Source organism: Arachis ipaensis, chromosome B08, assembly GCF_000816755.2.
Source record: "Arachis ipaensis cultivar K30076 chromosome B08, Araip1.1, whole genome shotgun sequence".
In the NCBI taxonomy this organism is placed as follows: domain Eukaryota; kingdom Viridiplantae; phylum Streptophyta; class Magnoliopsida; order Fabales; family Fabaceae; genus Arachis; species Arachis ipaensis.
This window is the reverse complement of record NC_029792.2, coordinates 13,067,962-13,090,270: the sequence shown is the minus strand read 5'-3', so window position 1 is coordinate 13,090,270 and position 22,309 is coordinate 13,067,962. Positions and strand designations below refer to the sequence as shown.

The 22,309-nt window shown below is 38.2% G+C and overlaps 1 long non-coding RNA gene across 1 annotated transcript; it reads right to left on the bottom strand.

Annotated features, from left to right (window-relative positions):
- LOC110265347 lies at positions 8,589–9,059 on the bottom strand. Its single transcript, XR_002351550.1, has 2 exons — positions 8,795–9,059; positions 8,589–8,754 (listed from the first exon to the last, which is right to left on the bottom strand). It is a non-coding gene; the product is annotated as an uncharacterized LOC110265347 (long non-coding RNA).

Here is a 22,309-nt window from a genome sequence, read left to right as displayed (position 1 = left end):
GATCACATTCTGTCGTCCATTCGAACTATTTTCCCTTTCTTAAAGTAGCATAGAAGGGGAGAGATCTTATCGCAGCTCCTGCTAAGAATCGGGATAGGGCGGCCAGTCTTCCGTTGAGTTGTTGTACTTCTTTGACACAGGTTGGGCTCTTCATGTTGAGTATAGCTTGACATTTGTCTGGATTTGCTTCAATTCCCCTTTGTGTGAGCATGAAGCCTAAGAATTTGCCTGCTTCAACTGCGAAGGTGCATTTCGCGGGGTTGAGTCGCATGTTATGCTTCCTAATAGTGTATCTTCGCTTTGTGTTTTTATCAACATGTCGTCCACATAGACTTCCATGATTTTTCCGATGTGATCCGAGAAGACTTTATTCATTAGCCTTTGATAGGTAGCTCCCGCGTTCTTGAGACCGAAAGGCATCACGATGTAGCAGTAGTTCGCCTTTGGTGTTAAGAACGAGGTCTTTTCTTGATCTGGTGGATTCATGGGAATTTGGTTGTATCCCGAATAGGCGTCCATAAACGAGAGGTATCTATATTCAGAGGAAGCGTCTACCAGAGCGTCGATACTTGGTAGTGGGTATGGATCTTTTGGGCAGGCTTTGTTGAGATCGGTGTAATCGGTACACATGCGCCACTTCCCGTTTGATTTTTTCACCAAGACGATGTTGTCTAGCCATAGCGGGTACTTGACTTCTCTTATGAATCCTGCCTCCAGTAACGTTTGTACTTGTTCTTCCACAACTTGGGATCGTTCTAGTCCGAGTTTTCTTCGCTTCTGCTGCACCGGCCGAGATCCTGGATAGACCGCCAACTTGTGGCACATTAGCTTAGGGTCTATGCCTGGCATGTCTGCGGCTTTCCATGCGAAGAGATCGACATTATCTCGTAAGAACTGTATCAGTAATTCTTTTGAATCTCCTTTTAGGACCGTGCCGATATTAGTCGTTTTGTCCAGGGTGTCTCCAATCTGAACCTTCTCTACCTCACCTTCTGGGTGTGGACGGAGTTCTTCTCGATGCTGTGCTCCACCAAGCTCAATTGTATGAAACTCTTCTCCTCTGCCTTTGAGGTTTAAGCTCTCGTTGTAACAGTGACGTGCCGTCTTTTGATCTACTTTTATCGTGGCTATCCCTTCTATAGTTGGGAATTTCATGCATAGATGCGGAGTTGAGACTATTGCGCCGAGTTGATTGAGTGTTGTCCGACCTATGAGAGCATTGTAGGCTGAGCTTACGTCGACCACAATGTAGTCTATTTTGAGGGTCCTAGTTTGGTTTCCTTTTCCAAAAGTAATGTGCAGTGATACGTATCCCAATGGTTGTATCGGAGTGTCTCCTAGTCCAAACAGATTGTTCGGGTATGCTTTAAGTTCCTTTTCGTCTAAACTGAGCTTGTCGAAAGCCGTTTTGAATAAGATGTCGGCAGAACTCCCTTGGTCTACTAGTGTGCGGTGTAGATTGGCATTTGCCAGTATAACAGTGATGACCATGGGGTCGTCATGTCCCGAGATGATGCTGGATGCGTCTTCTTTAGTAAATGTTATCGCCGGGAGGTTGGGTGCTTCCTCCTTTCCCTCAACATGATATACTTCTTTGAGATATCTTTTTCGGGACGATTTGGAGATCCCACCTCCTGCGAATCCGCCGTGTATCATGTGGACGTATTTTTCTGGTGTCCGAGGTGACCGTTCAGCTCGTCCATCATCTTCGTCTCTCCGTCTTTTTCTTTGGTCATCATCTCGGGTGGCCAGAAATCGATCTAATTTTCCTTCTCTTACCAATTTTTCTATGATATTTTTCAAGTCGAAGCATTCGTTGGTAGAGTGCCCTCGAATTCGATGGTAGTCGCAATATTCCTTTCGATTTTCTCCTCCCCTTTTGCCTTTGAGTGGTCGTGCTGGGGGGATTTTTTCTGTATGGCAGACTTCTTTGTACACGTTGACCAGGGATGCTTTGAGAGGAGTGTAGTTGTGGTATTTTTTGATTTTCTCACCCTGTTGATCTTCTTTTCTTTTGGAGTCCTTGTCTTTGTCTCGGTAGGAGGTTCCGAATTTTGAGGTTTCTCCTAGCCGAGCGTTCTCTTCCATGTTGTTGTATTTTTCTGCTCGCTCCTGTACTTCATCTAAGGAGGTGGGATACTTTTTTGATATAGATTGGCTGAATGGTCCCTCTCGTAAGCCATTAATAAGCCCCATAATGGCAGCCTCTGTTGGTAAACTTTATATGTCTATGCATGTTTTGTTGAATCTTTCCATGTAGTTGCGGAGGCTCTCCCGATCTCCTTGCTTGATCCCTAGTAGGCTGGGTGCGTGCTTGGCCTTATCTTTCTGGATGGAGAATCTGGCCAGGAACTTTTTGGCCAGGTCGTCGAAGTTTGAGATGGACTTCGGAGGTAAGTTGTCGAACCATCTGATCGCCGTTTTCGTAAGAGTTGTCGGAAAAGCTTTGCAGCGAACGGCATCTGAGGCGTCGGTAAGGTACATTCTGCTTCTAAAATTGCTGAGATGATGGTTGGGATCTGTAGTGCCCTCATACAAAACCATATCCGGGAGCTTGAAATCCTTTGGGATTTTGGTCTTCATGATTTCCCTGGTGAATGGATCCTGTTCTTTGCGTGAATTTCCTCAGGAGTGGTTCGAGGAGCTTTTGATTTGAGGTCGGCCTCTAACTGCTGTAGTTTTTCTTCTAGTTCTCGATGTCGCCGTACCTCTCTTTGTAGATCCTTTCCGATCTCTCGTTGTTGCTGGGTTTTTTTCTCAAGTTGCTTTAAGCGATCTTGAAGTGCTTCCATGGCTCCCGGATTTGATGAGTTTTTGTTTCCGTTGGATTCCGGAGTATCCTTTAGCGTAGTGTCCGCGTTCTTGTGCGGTGTTCTGTTCTCCAGATCCGAGTCGTGGTCGTTGTCATGGCCGTCCGCCATGATTTTGGGATGACTTTCAGGTTCCCCGGCAACGGCGCCAATGTTCCAAGGGTTACCTGAAACTGGAGGTCGATCTCGGATGAGATCTTCGGTACTGGTCGGAGATGACGTGTCCGGTTGGCTGGTGGCAGCCGGAGCTGTTGTGTCCGACTTGTTGGACTTGCTGCGCTGCTGATCCTTGGCCACCGGAGGGTGGGGGTACCTGCAAGAGACTCCGATGCTTAAGTTAGCATGGGTATTAAACAGGTTTTATGTAGAATCAGAGTATGAGTTATACCTGGGTGCTCCAGTGTATTTATAGTAGTGTGGGCTGATCTTTCTGATAAGATAAGTTAGTTATCTTATCTTATCTTATCCTGTTTTGGATGAAGTCAGCTTATCTTCAAGGGAACTGCCTTTATCTCTATAGGCTGGGATTACCTTTGGATTTGGGTCGTGTTCCTCTATTTGGGCCCTTTATTGGGCTTTCCTGTCGATATGGCCGAGTTCTTTGTGACGAAGTCGGTCCGCCTGACTTTAACAGGTCGGTCGCTGCATCGCCGACCATCCCAGGTCGGATAGCTCGACCCAGGGTATGAACAGTGGGGTTTATGGGGAAGGGTGGATGGATGTGAGTGGTGAAGAGGTGATGGGGAAGAGAGACTGAGGTGATTGGTGAAGGCTTTTTGGGGAAGAGTGTTTATGGGATTGTGTGAAGAGGGTTGAGAAGAGGGGAGAAGGTGAGTGGAGGTAGGTGGGGATCCTGTGGGGTCCACAGATCCTGAGGTGTCAAGGATTTACACCCCTGCACCAATTAGGCATGTAAAATGCCTTTGCATACAATTCTGGCGTTTAAACGCCGAATTGATGCTTGTTCTGGGTGTTGAACGCCCATCTGCAGCATGTTTCTGCGTTGAACGCCAGTTCCATGCTTGTTTCTGGTGTTCAGCGCCAGCTCTTCTCTGGGTATATTTCTGGCGTTCAAACGCCAGGATGTTGCTTGTTTCTGGCGTTCAACGCCAGATCCATGCTCTGTTCTGGCATTGAACGCCAGCCAGATGCTCCTTACTGGCGTTTAAACGCCAGTAAGTCCTTCCTCCAGGGTGTGATTTTTTTTCTGCTATTTTTTATTCTGTTTTTAATTTTTGTATTTTTTTCATGACTCCACATGATCATGAACCTAATAAAACATAAAAGAACAATAAAATAAAAATAAAATTAGATAAATAAAAATTGGGTTGCCTCCCAATAAGCGCTTCTTTAATGTCAATAGCTTGACAGTGGGCTCTCATGGAGCCACACAGGTGATCAGGTCAATGTTGTAGACTCCCAACACCAAACTTAGAGTTTGGATGTGGGGATTCAACACCAAACTTAGAGTTTGGTTGAGGCCTCCCAACACCAAACTTAGAGTTTGATTGTGGGGGCTTTATTTGACTCTGTACTGAGAGAAGCTTTTCATGCTTCCTCTCCATTGTTACAGAAGGATAGCCTTAGGCTTTAAATACAAGGTAGTCCCCATTTAATTGAAGGACTAATTCACCTCTGTCAACATCAATCACAGCTCCTGCTATGGCTAGGAAGGGTCTTCCAAGGATGATGCATTCATCCTCCTTCTTCCTAGTGTCTAAGATTATGAAATCAGCAGGGATGTAAAGGCCTTTAACCTTTACTAACACGTCCTCTACCATTCCATAAGCTTGTCTTACTGAATTGTCTACCAATTGTAATGAGAATGTGGCAGCCTGTACCTCAAAGATCCCCAGCTTCTCCATTACAGAGAGTGGCATAAGATTTATTCCTGACCCCAGGTCACACAGAGCCTTCTCAAAGGTCATGGTGCCTATGGTACAGGGTATTATGAATTTTCCAGGATCATGTTTCTTTTGAGGTAAGGTTTGCTGAACCCATGTATCTAGTTCACTAATGAGCAAGGGAGGTTCGTCTTCCCAAGTCTCATTACCAAACAACTTGGCATTCAGCTTCATGATGGCTCCTAGATATTGAGCAACTTGCTCTCCAGTTACATCTTCATCCTCTTTAGAGGAAGAATAGTCTTCAGAGCTCATGAATGGCAGAAGGAGGTCTACTGGAATCTCTATGGTCTCTATAGGAGCCTCAGATTCCTTTGGGTCCTTAATAGGGAACTCCTTCTTGCTTGAGGGACGTCCCATGAGGTCATCCTCATTGGGATTCACGTCCTCTCCTTCCTCTCTAGGTTCGGCCATGTTGATTATATCAATGGTCTTGCACTCTCTTTTTGGATTCTCTTCAGTATTACTTGGGAGAGTACTAAGAGGGGTTTCAGTGATTTTCTTACTCAGCTGGCCCACTTGTGCCTCCAAATTTCTTATGGAGGACCTTGTTTCACTCATGAAACTTAAAGTGGCCTTAGACAGATCAGAGACTAAGTTTGCTAAAGTAGAGGTATTTTGTTCATAATTCTCTGTCTGTTGCTGAGAAGATGATGGAAAAGGCTTGCTGAGCCTGTTTCTTCCACCATTATTAAAGCCTTGTTGAGGCTTTTGTTGATCCTTCCATGAGAAATTCGGATGATTTCTCCATGATGAATTATAGGTGTTTCCATAAGGTTCACCCATGTAATTTACCTCTGCTATTGCAGGGTTATCAGGATCATAAGCTTCTTCTTCAGAAGATGCCTCTTTAGTACTGTTGGATGCACTTTGCCATCCATTCAGACTTTGGGAAATCATGTTGACTTGCTGAGTCAACACTTTGTTCTGAGCCAATATGGCATTTAGAGCATCAATTTCAAGAACTCCCTTCCTTTGAGGTGTCCCATTATTCACGGAATTCCTCTCAGAAGTGTACATGAATTGATTATTTGCAACCATGTCAATAAGTTCTTGAGCTTCTGCAGGCGTTTTCTTTAGGTGAATGGATCCACCTGCAGAATGGTCCAGCGACATCTTGGAGAACTCAGACAGACCATAATAGAATATATCCAGAATGGTCCATTCTGAAAGCATGTCAGGAGGACACCTTTTGGTCATCTGCTTGTATCTTTCCCAAGCTTCATAGAGGGATTCACTATCTTTTTGCTTGAATGTCTGAACATCCACTCTAAGCTTGCTCAGCTTTTGAGGAGGAAAGAACTTAGTCAAGAAGGCCGTGACCAGCTTATCCCAGGAGTCCAGGCTGTCCTTAGGTTGTGAGTCCAACCATGTTCTAGCTCTGTCTCTTACAGCAAAAGGAAAAAGCATGAGCCTGTAGACTTCATGATCTACTCCATTCGTCTTTACAGTCTCACAGATCTGCAAGAATTAGTTAAAACTGATAGGGATCTTCTGATGGAAGTCCATGGAATTTGCAGTTCTGTTGCATTAGAGCGACTAGTTGAGGTTTCAGCTCAAAATTGTTTGCTCCAATGGTAGGGATAGAGATGCTTCTTCCATCAAACTTGGAAGTAGGTGTAGTATAATCACCAAGCATCCTCCTTGCATTATTGTTGTTAGGTTCGGCTGCCATCTCCTTTTCTTGTTCGAATTTTTCAGTAAGGTTGTCTCTGGATTGTTGTAATTTAGCTTCTCTTAGTTTCTTCTTCAGAGTCCTTTCAGGTTCTGGATCAGCTTCAACAAGAATGCATTTTTCCTTGTTCCTGCTCATAAGAAGAGAAAAGAACAAGAAAAGAAGAGGAATCCTCTATGTCACAGTAAAGAGGTTCCTTATTGTTAGTAGAAGAAGAAAGGGAATAGGGGTGAAGAAGAATGGATAATCCAAACACAAGGGTGAGGATAGGAGCAGTGATTTGAGATGAGGAGATGTGTTAGTGAATGAATAAATAAATAGAAGGGGATGAGAGAGGGGGTATTTCGAAAATTAATTAAAATAATAAAATAAAATTTAAAGTTAAATTTCAAAAATAGAATTTGAAATTAAATTAAATTAAAAATTAAAACAATTAGTTAATTAAATTTGAATTTTGAAAAAGAGAGGGAAGGAATTTTCGAAAATTAGAAAGAGAAGGGTAGTTAGGTGGTTTTGAAAAAGATAAGAAACAAACAAAAAGATAAGATAAATTTAAAAAGGTTTGAAAATCAATTTGAAAAGATAAGAAGATAAGAAGTTGGAAAAGATATTCTAAAATAAAATTTTTGAAAAAGATAAAATTTTGAAAAAGATATGATAAAAAGATATAATTAAAAAGATTTAATTTTTTAAAATTAAAATTGATTACTTGACTAACAAGAAACTAAAAGATAAGATTCTGGAATTTAAAGATTGAACCTTTCTTAACAAGAAAGTAACAAACTTCAAATTTTTAAATCAATCACATTACTTGTTAATTAAGTTTTGAAAATTTAAAAAAAATTAAGAAAAAGATTTTGAAAATAATTTTTGAAATTTTCGAAAATCATAAAAAAAAGGAAAAAGATTTGATTTTTGAAAAAGTTTTAAAAAAGATAAGATTTTTAAAATTGAAAATTTGACTTGACTTACAAAAAACAACTAATTTTAAAAATTTTTGAAAAAGTCAATCCAAATTTTTGAAATTTTGAGAGAAAAAAGGAAAAGATATTTTTTTTAGTTTTGAATTTTTAATGATGAGAGAGAAAAACACAGTTATGACCCAAAACATGAAAATTTTGGATCAAAACCAATGATGCATGCAAGAACATTATGAATGTCAAGATGAACACCAAGAACATTTTGAAGATCATGATGAACATCAAGAACATATTTTCGAAAAATTTTTGATGCAAAGAAAACATGCAAGACACCAAACTTAGAAATTTGCAAACTTCAGACACTAACAAATTGAAAATGCATATGAAAAATAAGAAAAGACACAAAATAAGAAAATATGAAGATCAAACAAGAAGACTGGCCAAGAACAACTTGAAGATCATGAAAAACATATGATGAATTTTCGAAAATTAAGGAAAAATTTACAAACATGCAATGGACACCAAACTTAAAAATTGACACTAGACTCAAACAAAAAACACAAAATAAATTTTTTATTTTTATGATTTTATTATTATTTTTTTTTAGATTTTTGTATATTTTTTTTCGAAAACAAAAGGAATAATTTTTTGAAAGATTTTTGAAAATAAAACAAAAGAAAATTACCTAATCTGAGCAACAAGATGAACCGTCAGTTGTCCAAACTCGAACAATCCCCGGCAACGGCGCCAAAAACTTGGTACGCGAAATTGTGATCTCTGGTAATGGCTCCAAAATTTTGGTGCTCTAATCTTAATTTATAATTTGTCACAACTCCGTGTAGCTGACCAGCAAGTGCACTGGGTCGTCCAAGTAATACCTTACGTGAGTAAGGGTCGATCCCACGTAGATTGTTGGTATGAAGCAAGCTATGGTCATCTTGTAAATCTCAGTTAGGCGGATAATAAATGGTTATGGAGTTTTCGAATAATAATAATAAATAAACGGAAAATAAAGATAGAAATACTTATGTAAATCATTGGTGAGAATTTCAGATAAGTGTATGGAGATGCGTTGTCCCTGTTGGATCTCTGCTTTCCTACTGCCTTCCTTCAATCCTTCTTACTCCTTTCCATGGCAAGCTGTATGTTGGGCATCACCGTTGTCAATGGCTACATCCCGTCCTCTCAGTGAAAATGGTCCAAAATGCTCTGTCACAGCACGACTAATCATTTGTCGGTTCTCGATCATACAGGAATAGGATCTTCTATCCTTTTGCGCTTGTCATCACGCCCAGTAATCACGAGTTTGAAGCTCGTCACAGTCATTCGATCCTTGAATCCTACTCGGAATACCACAGACAAGGTTTAGACTTTCCGGATTCTCATGAATGCCGCCATCAATTCTAGCTTATACCACGAAGACTTTGATACCACGGAATGGGAGGCTCGATTGTCAGGTGAGGCAACCATGCGTCGTGGGTCAACAATCCAAGAGATATGCGCCCGGTCTAAGGTAGAACGGAATTGGTTGTCAGTCACGCGTTCATAGGTGAGAATGATGATGAGTGTCACGGATCATCACATTCATCAAGTTGAAGTGCAACGAATATCTTAGAATAGGAATAGGTTGAATTGAATAGAAAGTAGTAGTAATTGCATTAATACTCGAGGTACAGCAGAGTTCCACACCCTTAATCTATGAAGTGTAGAAACTCTACCGTTGAAAATACATAAGTACAAGGTTCAGGCATGGCCGAGAGGCCAGCCCCCCTAAATGTGATCAATATGATCCAAAGGTAAACTAATAATGCATAAGATGTCTAATACAATAGTAAAATGTCCTATTTATACTGGACTAGCTACTAGGGTTTACAGAAGTAAGTAATTGATGCAGAAATCCACTTCCGGGGCCCACTTTGGTGTGTGCTTGGGCTGAGCTTTAGATTTCCACGTGCAGAGGCTCTTTTTGGAGTTGAACGCCAAGTTGTAACGTGTTTTTGGCGTTCAACTCTGGTTCGTGACGTGTTTCTGGCGTTTAACTCCAGAATGCAGCATAGAACTGGCGTTGAGTGCCAGTTTGCATCATCAAATCTCGAACAAAGTATGGACTATTGTATATTGCTGGAAAGCCCTGGATGTCTACTTTCCAACGCCATTGAGAGCGCGCCATTTGGAGTTCTGTAGCTCTAGAAAATCCATTTCGAGTGCAGGGAGGTCAGAATCCAACAGCATCCGCAGTCCTTTGTTAGCCTTTTTCCAGAGTTTTGCTCAGGTCCTTCAATTTCAGCCAGAATTTACCTGAAATCACAAAAAAACATACAAACTCATAGTAAAGTCCAGAAATGTGAATTTAGCATAAAAACTAATGAAAACATCCCTAAATGTAACTAGATCCTACTAAAAACATACTAAAAACAATGCCAAAAAGCGTATAAATTATCCGCTCATCAATGTCTCCTAGGACTAAGAAGAAGAAGGCAAAGAGGTATGTTGGAAGAAAAAGAAAACATGTTCTATCCCAACAAGAAGCAGAGAATGAGCCAAACAGTGGGCCTAGTGGAGATCAAGGTAATGGGCCAGGTGATGTCGACCCAAATGATGAGGCAAGGGATAAGCCCAATTCAGATCCAGTGGCTGAGGAATTGGACTCAGACCTGGAAAAGCCATATGAATATGAGTCTGAGGCATTTAACTCCCCAATTTCTAACTCAGATGAGGAGCATAAGGCAAGATATCCTGATTTCAATGAGGATGCAGAGTATGGTGAAGTTCAGTTTCAGGTTGGACAACACTTTGAGACCGTGGTAATGTTCAAGCAAGCACTTAAAGATTACTTTGTATATGAGGGAAAAGAGCTTATGTATTTGAAGAATGAGCCAAAGAGAATTAGAGCAAGGTGTGCTGAGGAGGGTTGTCCATGGCTGGTGTTTTGCTCTCATAATAGCTAGAGTCTAAGTTTTCAAATCAAGACATTTATTGGAGAGCATAACTGTGGTAGGAATTTGAGCAGCAACATGGCTGATAGATCTTGGGTGACAAGTAAGTTGGTGAAAAGGTTGGTAACTCAACCTCTAATGACTCCGAAAGAGGCACTAGAGCACATGAAGCAGGACTATAATGTCCATATAAACTATAGGATGATATACAGAGTCTTGAAAGCTGCTAGAGAGCAGGTAATTGGAAAGGAGCGAGAGCAATATGGAAAGCTACACGACTACTTAAATGAAATTCACAGAAGCAATCCTGGTTCCACTGGTATGGTTGATGTAATTCCTCAACCGGAGGGTCGTCCACTCTTCAATAGGTTGTACATTTCACTGGATGCTTGCAAGAAAGGCTTCAAGGCGGGCTGTCGCCCTCTGATCGGATTGGATGGATGCTTCTTAAAAGGGTACTTTGGTGGTCATCTGTTGTCAGCTGTAGGGCAGGATGCCAATAATAGTTTCTTTGTTATAGCATTTGTTGTAGTTGAAGCTGAGAACACTGATTCCTGGAAATGGTTTCTTTCAATCCTGCATGATGATATTGGTTCTGTGGCTGCCAATGGGTGGAACTTCATGTCTGACCAGCAGAAGGTTACATTACTTATTTCATTGTGTTTCCTTTTTGTTATATGGTTTGTGTTCTGTGCTTACTTGTTAATTCAACTATTCTTATGAATTGTTATTGCAGGGGTTGGCTAAGGCATTGCATGAGGTAATGCCACAAGCCCATCACAGAAATTGTGTCTTACATGAGGCAAGGGTATTGTTTGAAGTCCAGAGGAACCAGACCAGAGTGGCTGTTAATTTGCAAAGACATACATGTGCTTGCAACGTTTGGCAACTAACAGGTATATTCATCAACTCATTTCTTGGAAAAGATTTAAGTAAATATTGATTGAGTAAAAGTCATGTATGGTTCTATCCTACCAGGGTTGCCTTGCAAGCATGCAGTGGCTGCTATCTCAAGGTTAAGGAAACAAGGGCTGAGGCCAGAGGATTTTGCACATAAATGGCTTACAATGGAAGCTGTTCGGGCTACCTATGGGGACTCCATTAAACCAGTGAATTCTGAGGAGTTTTGGGAAGAAACAAACAGGCTGCGTCCAGAGGCACCAATCATTAGGAGACCCCCTGGGAGACCAACCAAAAATAGGGCAGTTGATGTGGTGGCTGAGTCACAAATGCAGCAGCAAGGTCACAAGGTGAGGAAGTCATTCCAAGTCACGTGCAGTAAATGTGGGCAAAAGGGACACTACCACATGACTTGCAAAGGACCTCCTGCAAATCCGAATTGGCAGCCAAAACGAAAGAAGGCAAAGCAACAACAAACTGGAAACCAATCATCACAGCTACCTCCAGATCGGCAGGAAGCACAGGTTAAAGGAGTTCTTCATGTTTTTCTTTTTCATTGTAGTAGTTGTTATTTCCTCTGTTCAATTGAGAATTATAGTAGTTCTACATATTTTTCTTTCCCATTGTAGTAGTTGTTATTTCCTCTATTCAATTGAGTGCTATAGTAGCTGAGATTGTTATTTTTGGATTTGCATAGGCCGGGGAAGGAGTTGGAAGCAATGTTCCCCAAAATGTTACTGCCAGTTCTATTGATCCAGTGGTAGTTTTTGTCTGAACTTCATGTTCCCCTAAACTTAAGTTTTTTTTTCTATCATGGCTGTGCTTACTTTGCTTCTCATATGTCTTTCACAGGGTAAAGCAAAAAGGCAAAAGAAAAAAGTCCCAAAGACCTCTAACACTCACTCAGTCCAACAAGAGACAAGGGTTGACACTGAATCTTCACTCCCTGCCCCACCACCAGTAGAGGTAATTCTTTATTTTACAGATTCATGCCCTTTAACTATAAAATTACTTGGCCCAAGAGCATATACAATAAATTGAGTTGTTTTCATGTGGTTTAGGGTTAGGACTACAATACTGAGCCCTCAAACCCTGCTACCCCAACTGCACTCAACCATGGGCCAAATTTCAGACCTAAGCAAGCTATAACTAGACCTCCAGCACCTACAGTGCACCACCCTCAACAGCAGGCCACAGTCCCAACAGTTCAGCCACCTCTACAGCAAGCAACAACCCCAAACTCACAACCATCAACTCAGCAACAAGTTCCACCTGAAGGAGCAACTGACTCAGGGACTGCCACAACTCCCTTCATGTTTATCCCCACACCAGGCCTAAATGCACCCCACAAATTCAAGCCAACATATGGGTTTAGGCCACCAAGGATTCAGAAATGACATAATCCTAGTTATAGTTATGAATATTTTGGTGTAAAGTTTTTTGGTTGTCAACTTATTGGAAGTAATACACTAAACAATATGGAACATGTTTTTTGTTTTGTGAATTCAGACATGTGCTGATGATTTTGGCTCACTATGTAAATGCCTTTGTGCTTAGCAGTATGAATATAAACATTATGCTTTTACCTTATACAGCATTGTGCAGAGTTATCTTGGGTTCAGTCTTTACATTATTACAAAGAAAAATTCACATACAATTCATTTAGAATCAGCAATTATAGAGCAAATTAACCCAAATCTTAACAGATATCCATGCATCACTTAAAGCAACACAATATACCCTAAAACACTACAAACACAACTGCTGTTAACACAATTAACATTGCCAGCATAACAAACACACTATGGCTATTACTACATCTTTTTTATTTTGCTTCATATTCATCTTCAATCTTGAATTCCAGTTGCTCCAACCTTTTATCCATCATCATCATTCTTCCTTGAATATCATTGTCATCTTCATTGCCACAACCATTAGCAATCAGTTCGTCCAGCCAAATAAAAAAGTTGCAGTGACGTTGCTCCATCTTCAAATGCCATTATAGTGAATACAACTTGTTAAACAACGTAGGAAGTTGATTACATAAACTGAAGATAGGTGCACACTTACGCCATAGTAGGAACAATCCAGGAAGATTTTGTCTGGGTTCTTGGTTGTCCCAGACTGTTGCATGACTGCATAGGTGCCACACTTGCATTTAGGGTGCTAGAACTTCGCCTTCTTGTCCTCACTTGCATTGCTACTCGACCCCACCAAATTCTTCCTTCTAAAACGGCGTGTGTTAGAGGTTGAAGATTGCTCTGGATCGCTCATGCTTCAAGCACTAGTGTTAGGGTTCAGAAATGGGGAGACTGAGATTTCGCCCTAAACGAGCAAACGGACTTCTTTTTTAAAACGACGTCGCTTTGCTGAGTCTACAGGGACTTATTTGTCCATATGCTTACAAAGCAATCCACGTTTGATGATCCAGAGCCACGTCACAGCCTGCACGTTACACCTCAGCATTTTCCGTCGACTTTGAACGGAGAAACCAACTCAAGAGCTAATTGGTATCATGGAGCAAATGGATAAGGGCCGATTTGATAATTTATAAACGTCAGGAGCGTGTAGTCAATTTTTAAAATGGACAAGGGTCAAAAAGGGTATTTACTCTATTTATAATAAATTTGCAACCCCTTCTTGATTGTATTTAAATCAACTGTTTGTTCTTTAGCGTGTTTTCATTTTTTTAATGGGCAGATGGTAAATTCGACGACTTCTTCATGATTGTTTTCAAATTAATTATTTGTTTTTTAGGATGATTTTTTTTAGTGGATGAGCTAGCGATAAAGGATATTTTATAATACAAAAATATTATTTATATACTAAAATTAATTATTAATGTATTTATATATAAATATATATAATTTAATTTTAATATAGATTTTATTTTATATTAATAACTGATTTTAATGATTAATTTTAATATACATCATACACATCACAAAATTTTTTTAATAACTACATGTCTAAAACATTGACACCCAACTAACAATATATATATACAGCACAAAAATTCTGATATACAGCAAAAAAAATTTTGATACATAGTACAAAAAATTTTGATGGACCATATTTAGAATATTGACTCACTCAACTAACAAATTATATTCGCGGCAAAAATTTATGTGTTATGTGCAAAAATTTATGTGTTATGAATAAAAAAAATGTTGTGCTATGTGTAAAAACTTTTTTATTTCTTTTGTGGGAGGTAAGGGTGTTATTGGTTCGATTTTGGACCAAAAACTAACCGAACCAATATGATCGGTTTTCTTCCATTAGCAATCAATTAGTATGTTGTTTTTACACCAACTGAACCGAATCGGACCGATCCAAAAGTAGTTTGACTCGGTCAATTATTTGATTTTTTAATCCTAATTAAATAGACCATTAATCACAATAAAATGAGGTCCAAAATAGTTAATAAACTAAGATAACAAGAATACATCATATTCAAATTCAATACAATTTTAATCCATCTCAATAACTAAATATAAAATAAACACACATAACTAAATATAAAACAAACACACTTGAAAATATCTAACAAATACTATCTTAAAACCAAACTACAAACTAACAAATACACTTTAGAACTAAATAAAAACAAAGCCAACCACCATAATTAATCTGAATCCATACCAGATTCATCATCATCTTCTTTAGTTGGTGCAATTTCTACAAAACAAAACAAAAAAATCAATATAAATTATAAACTATAAAGCAAGGAGCATAATTTATGAAAGGAATTTCAATTTTTTTTTTGTATATCTAATTTAAATTTCTCAAACTCCTCAATAAGCTCCTAAAAATTAGTTGTCATAGGAGAAGCACGAAACCAATTTTGTGTGCAAATCAATGTCTCTATTGTCTTTAATTTGGAATTAAAGAACTCCTATAATTGTTAAGAACGTTTCTACCAGTGCTAAAAGCTCATTCTGAAGCAACAGTTGAGATCAACATTGCTAAGACATCTCTAGCTATTTGGGATAAAATATCACTTTCCACCAAATCAAGATGTAAAAAGTATTTTGATTACGAGACTTCTCTAAACCATCCATCAAATACAAATTTACCTCATTCTTGTTAATGATCTCATAGAAATGCACCTCCTTAAAAAAATCACCAGCCATGTTACCTTTAAGTACTCTCACATCTGATACATTATCCGTTATTGCTAAAGTATAAAATCTACTCCCATTATTTGTATTCACATAGCAGTCAACACATGTTGGAGAAGGTCTCTTTCACTTTTGCACTCAAAAAATTAGCATCCTCTTTATCATAAAGCTTTTCAAAACTTAAGTTCACAAACTTCAACTTGTATCTAGATCAAAAATCACAGCAGTAAAAATGATCATATTGATATTTTTTTATGTTACCTTAGTATTTGTCATATTTAAGTTTCATTCTCTTAGCCATGCTCCCAAGTAACAGATTTCGACTACCACAAAAATCTTTGAACACTCTCAAAATATTACAAAACTCATGAAAATATTGAGAAGTCACAAACAAACTATTAGACACACTCTTTGTAACATCATAAAAGATTTTCAAAAACTCCACAAAATATTTTGTATTGTTCCAATCAACATTCCTCGGTATACTACTTTGCATTAGAGCATATTATGTATCTCTCTCTCCTAACCTCTTGAATGCCTTTTGAAACTTCAAACTACTTTCTAGCATGTGTACGTAGAGTTCCATCTAGTGTGGACATCTAATTGAATAGTACACTTGTCTTGTATCCTAGCCTCCTTAATGAAATTTTTGAACCTATTCATGCGATTAGTGGAAGTACGCATATATCTAATAACATTTATTATCTTGCTAATAGATTCATGCATCTCTTTCAATCCATTATCAATAACAAGATTTAGAATATGTGCACAACACTTAACATGTAAATGCTCTCCTCTCAAAGGATGTAAATTCTAATCCTCCATTCTAGTTATTAGATAAGATATTGCAGTATCATTAGAATTAGCATTATCAACAATAATTATGAATCCTCTAGATATCCCCAACCCAAAAGACATCTCTTAATTTTTCTTCCAATTGTTTCTTCTTTGTGGTTTTTAATAAGACAAAATTGAGAATCTTCTTTTGCAATTTCCAATCATGAATCAACCTTCCTTTTCTTTGATCTAGGATGAGGCGGAGGTTTGATAAGCACACCGCTATTTGTTGACGAACGCACCACAGACTCAACATTTTTGCCTCAAATTTCAGATGTGGGTTCATTGCTTACTGGCTGCATACATATAAACTAACAAATGAACAACAACATGCATTAAATTATTATCTAAAACAAATGTTATCAAAAAACAAAAATTACAACAAATCTGTTCTCAAACAATGAGAACAAATTATAGTAACAACAATAACAAATTTAAAAATTAGAAATTAGGAATAACAACAACAAATTTAACTCAATAAATTAGGACCAGTGAAGTACAAAATCATCAACAACAGAAGTACTGAAGTACATAACTTGAGATCACTAAAAGAAACACGCTGAATATTGTCAGATTTAGCGGCGACCATTAGACTGCGTTTGGTTCATGAATGGACTGAGACATAGACACAAATACATAGACATTGAAGACATAAACACAATGAGACACAAAATTTTTAAGTTGTTTGGTAATTAAATACAGAAACACAACAATGAATTACAATCATATAAAAATTTCAATATTACCCTTATCACAAATACCACCATCCTATTTTTTCTCCACTACTATCTAAACCACCACCACCACCACCACTTCTCTGTTACCATTAATAACTCTTAAATTAATCAAAAAATTTAATCAAAATAGAACGACACATATATAATAAATATCAATCAAAATTCAATTAAATAAAAAATTAAATATATAATTTTTTCTGTAAAAAAAAAGACAAAAAATCAAGGGAGGAGATGAAGTTGAAAATAGGGGGTGGAAGTAGAAAGACAGATCTGACAGGGTGCAAAGGTTGAAGCATTTTTGGCAGAGGCAGCACACTGATTCTAGCTAAAATGCCTGCATCGGCGGTTCTACAATTCCAGAAGGTAGCAGTGGTGGTTTTGGCAAAGCTGGCGACAATGGTAGTTTAGGCATAGGCGAAGAGAAAAGTTCTGCGATTCTGGGAGAGGAGTGGTAGCGGATCTCAAAAAGGCACGAACTGTTCGATCTGCTAAACTGGGAGAGGAAGCAGTGGCAACTCTGACAGAGGCAGTGGTAGGATGGTAGTGATAGCTTTGCGATTTTGAGAGAGGCAGCAGCAGTAGTTCTGGTAGAGGAGGCGGCAACGGTTTTGGAGGAGGAGCAACAGTAATTTGGCAGAGGAGTGACAATGATTCTTGTAGAGACATAGATTCAGGAAGATAAAATGGTTTGGAAGAAAAGAAAGATGAAGAAGATGACGGTGTAGAAATGGGAAAGGGATAAAGTAAGGAAGAAGGTAGATTTAGGAATTTTCTAAATTGACTAAGGATAAAATTGTCCAACATTTTATTATGAATCTGTGTCCACCTTTAAAAATCTGTGTCTCACACTTTTGAAGAGACACAAGTTACATGTCTCTAGTGTGTAAGTGTGTGTAACTGTGTCCTTCATAAACTTATGTCTCATAAAACAAACGTGGTACGCGTACCACCATGTCCATGTCTTTGGTAGACATGAACAGCAAACAAACGCTGCCTTACTGTCAGATTTAGAGGCATTTTTCACGTTGGATACAAGCAAGATTTATTTTTTCGAATTAGGTACCGTCAAATTTTATGTTCTGCCACTAAATCCGACGGTAATTAGTAGCGTGAAATCTTATTTCAATAGCGGCAACTTTACCCAGAGATTTTCCGTTGGATTCGGCTACCGGTATATCGATTTAGTGAAATGCCGTCGAAAATTTTTGCCGGTGAAATTGGGGTAAAATTCAAGCGTGAATCCCTCTCCCTCATTTCTGTGAACTCACTCTTTCTCTTCTCTCTCCCCTCTCGTCTTCTCTTTCCGGCCCTGAAGTTGCTGGCGTCGCCACCACCAGCTGGATCCTCCACTGCCGCCGCTAGAGCTGTCGGTCACTGCTGGAGCAATCAGGAACGTCACCGTTGTTTGCGTTCATGGTCACTGCCGTCTGTGATGGAGACGTTGCCGCCATCACTGCCGCCTCCTGTCACCACCATGCCTCCACCATCCTGCAACCACTATCAGAGGTAATTTTGGCATAGTTTTTTATATTTTTTTAAGATTTTTTTGTAAGTTTGGGATTTTGTTAAGTAGTTTATGAAATTATTGATAAAATTAGTGTAATGAAGTTTGTGCTTAAAATTTGATATATATTTTTTCAGATTTTTTTTGTGAGTTTAGGATTTTGTTAGGTATTTCATCAAATTATTGAGTAAATTAGTATAATAAAGTTTGTGACTAGGGTTTGGTTTAGTTTTTTTATTTTTTCATATTTTTTGTGAGTTTAGGATTTTGTTAGGTATTTTATTATCAAATTATTAATTAAATTAGTATCATGAAGTTTGTGATTAGGATTTTTTATATTAATTTAATGTAAATAGAAATTAAATTAAGTTAGTTTAAGTAGGGTGAGATTAAGAGTGTTGGAGCTGTTGGAAGACTTTGTTTGGTTTATTAAATTAGTTTTACCCTGTGAATTTAATAAGTTTTTTTTTTTTGTTATGACAGTGCTATTTCTCTGAGATCAATTGGAGTTCACTTCTTCTGTATTTTGTGCATCCATGTTTCAGGTAAGTTTTCCATCTCTAAATATAATCAATTGTTAAGTTTTATGCTGGATTTACTTTTTCTAGGATAGCATTTTAGGATAAAAGTGGGAGAAGGTTGTGTAGAGGCGCCTTCTCAAAACCCTTTTTTGCTGAAAAATTGTGGAGTTATAAGGGATTGTGCACTAGAACGGTTAGGATTTGATGTATTATTGAATTTGTGTTTGTTCTAATTTATGCCTGTAGCTGTTTTCTTTTGTGAAAGTTGTTAAATTTATTTGGTGGATGTCTCTGAATTAAGAAAAAGTTCTACCAAAATTTTGTTTAAATTATTTAAAACATGTTTGGTTTGTGAGAAAATGATAATCGAATTTGGTTGGAGATTCTAATTATAAGAGACATCCTACCGAATTTTCTAAAAATTTTAATAAGTTGTGTTGTTGGATGAATTCTAGGGTGTTTGTTGCAAGATGATTCCAAGTCATCGTCTGTGGATGTATGATAGGGACAACAGTGGACAAGAGGGTTTAAAACCTAAATTCTTTGAGAGGGTTGACACATTTTTTGCGTATATCTTCAACATGAAACTGTTTAGGTCTCAAGGGATATCTAGGTGTCCGTGCTATAAATGTCAGCTGACTAAGTGGTTAGGACCTTCAAATATAACACTTCATCTCTACCGTAATGAGTTCAAGGATGGGTATTGGATGGACAAAACACGAAGAAGTGGATGAGCAAGGAATTAACCAGTCTGCCTCGAATTTCAATATGGTTGGGGTTGATCGACGAGGGTTCGGGTGGTTAGAGAACCATACATGGAAGAAATGATTTGGGAGGGTAACCAAGAGAGATACAACGAAATGATGTTTGATGCAATAGGTGTTACTGATACGGAAGATGCTGAACAAGAGCCTAACCCAGATGAAAAGAGCTTTTATCTTCTGTTAGAATCTATTGTAAACCCCTTGTACGAGAGATCTATTCATTTGAAATTATCAGCATGTGTTAGAATGATGAGTATTAAGTTTGTGTCAAATTACACCGAAGAATCTTTAATAAGTGAGCCACCCTTTGCAATGACTTAGTACCTATCGGGACTAGTGGCATCCCTCAAAGCCACTACGAAGTAAAGAATTTAGTTTCGAAATTGGGCCTAAATTCGGTAAAAATCGATTGTTGTTTGAATGGTTGTATGTTATATTATAAGGGGGATGTAGATCTAACTGCTTACAGATTTTGTAATGCACCGGAATTTCAAATCAAGAGAGAGCGGATTAGTAAATAGCAGTTAAAAGAGAATTCCAAACAAACAAATGCACTACTTGCCCTTAATCCCTAGGCTAAAACGGTTGTATGCATCGATGTGTTCAACCCCTCATATGACTTGACATAGTAACAAGAGAGATGACGGTTTTATGACGCACTCGTCACATGGAGATGCTTGGAAGCACTTTGATCGAGTCCACCCTACATTTGCGAGCGAGCCCAGAAATATTAGATTAGCTTTGTGCTCTGATAGATTTGCACCAAATTCTAATTTCGGTAACGCATACTCTTGTTGATCTGTAGTGGTGACTCCTTACAATCACCTCCCAAAATGTGCATGAAGGACCCATATATGTTCCAAACTTGTATCATACCTGATCCAAGCAATCCAAATGCTAAAATATATGTCTTTTTGCAATCCTTGGTGGATGAGTTGATGAAGTTATGGGTTAATGGTGTAGAAACGTATGACATGGTGCACATTGAAAAGAACGTATTTGATAATATCATGCACATGGTAATGGATGATAAGAGGACAAAGGATAACGATAAGACAAGGTTAGACTTAATAGACATTTGCAGATGGCCAGATCTGAACTTAACGAGACTTGATAACAGCCGGTGGGCTAAACCAAAGGCAGTGTTTGCTCCAACGAAGGACCAGAGGCAAAATATTTGTAGGCGGATTAGAGGACTGAGGTTTTCTGATGGTTACACCTCTAACTTGGGAAGGTGTGCAACGTCTCACAAGGTAGACTTACTGGGTTAAAGAGTCATGATTGTCATGTCTTTATAGAGTCATTGCTTCCTGTTGCGTTCCGAGAACTTCCTACCAACATATGAAAATCTCTTACAGAAATAAGTGAGTTTTTTAGGGATTTATGTACTACAAAACTTAACGTAAATAATCTCACAATCATAGAGAAGAAAATTCTGATCATACTTTTTAAGTTAGAGAGAATATTTCCTCCTGAATTTTTTGATGTCATGAAACACTTAGCAATCCACTTGCCGTACGAAGCAAGAGTATGTGGACCAGGTTTTATCCTACCTGATATGAGTTTTTAAGCCTTCGTAACTATTGTATTTAGTAAGTTACTATCTTTGCCATCTAATCAAAACTTTATTACACTGAAATTTTCTTATTTATCGTATTGTATCATAGCCTATTCCAATAAACAAATCCTGATACGTCATTGAACAATTTTCACAATTAGTTCAGAGAATACATCAGAGTGTATCGAGCTGACACAACAGATTCAGAACTAGTTACATTTAGTTAGGGTCTAATGAATAAGGGCACAAGCTACCCGATATACAATGTTAATGGATATCAGTTTTTATTCTTTACAATGGTCGGTTGGAAAGAAAATAGATAACATTGGGGTTTGAGTTCGTGGGGATTCAGGCAGTGGTCGTTCTGATTGGAATGATGTGTTGCACAATATAATTCAATTAGAGTATTACAAGGTGTTTCTGTTTAAATATCAATGGTATGATCCAAGTTCGGAAAGCAGAAGGACTACAATATCACTGAAATAAATGTGACCAGGAAATATAGGCACTATGATCCATTTATTCTACCTCAAAATGCACGATAGGTATAATATTTATCTTATCTGTGATCATGCAAGTCTAGTTGGGTGGTTGTAGCTAAGACTAAGTCAAGAGATCGCATCGATTCTGATGGGACAGAAGGTCAAGAACCTTTCCAAATTCATTACCCAACTCCTTTGAAAATAGTGGTTGATACTAGTGATCCGATCACCTTTAGGCCGACTATTATGGATAATGACATTATTAACCTTAGGGTAGATGACGACACAGTACCATTGGACGATGACAATATTCAAGAAGAAGACGAGATTGATGGAGACGAAGAAGAATAATACGAGTTCGATGATTAGGAAACTACCTCGGAAGAGGAGGATAATGAACCAGAGGAAGAAGATGACGAATCTGAATAAGATTGATGTCAATATAATTCTATCTTATGTATTTCGTTATCAAACTTTTGTTTCATGTTTATGTTCTGTATATTTGATATTTTACATCATATATAAATCATTGTTTTCAGATAAAATACTAATTTATTCAATGTTAATTGAGAGTTGACTATCAATTGTTAACAATCGGGGTCCATCATACATTGGAAAAAAAATTCATACTACTAGCGGA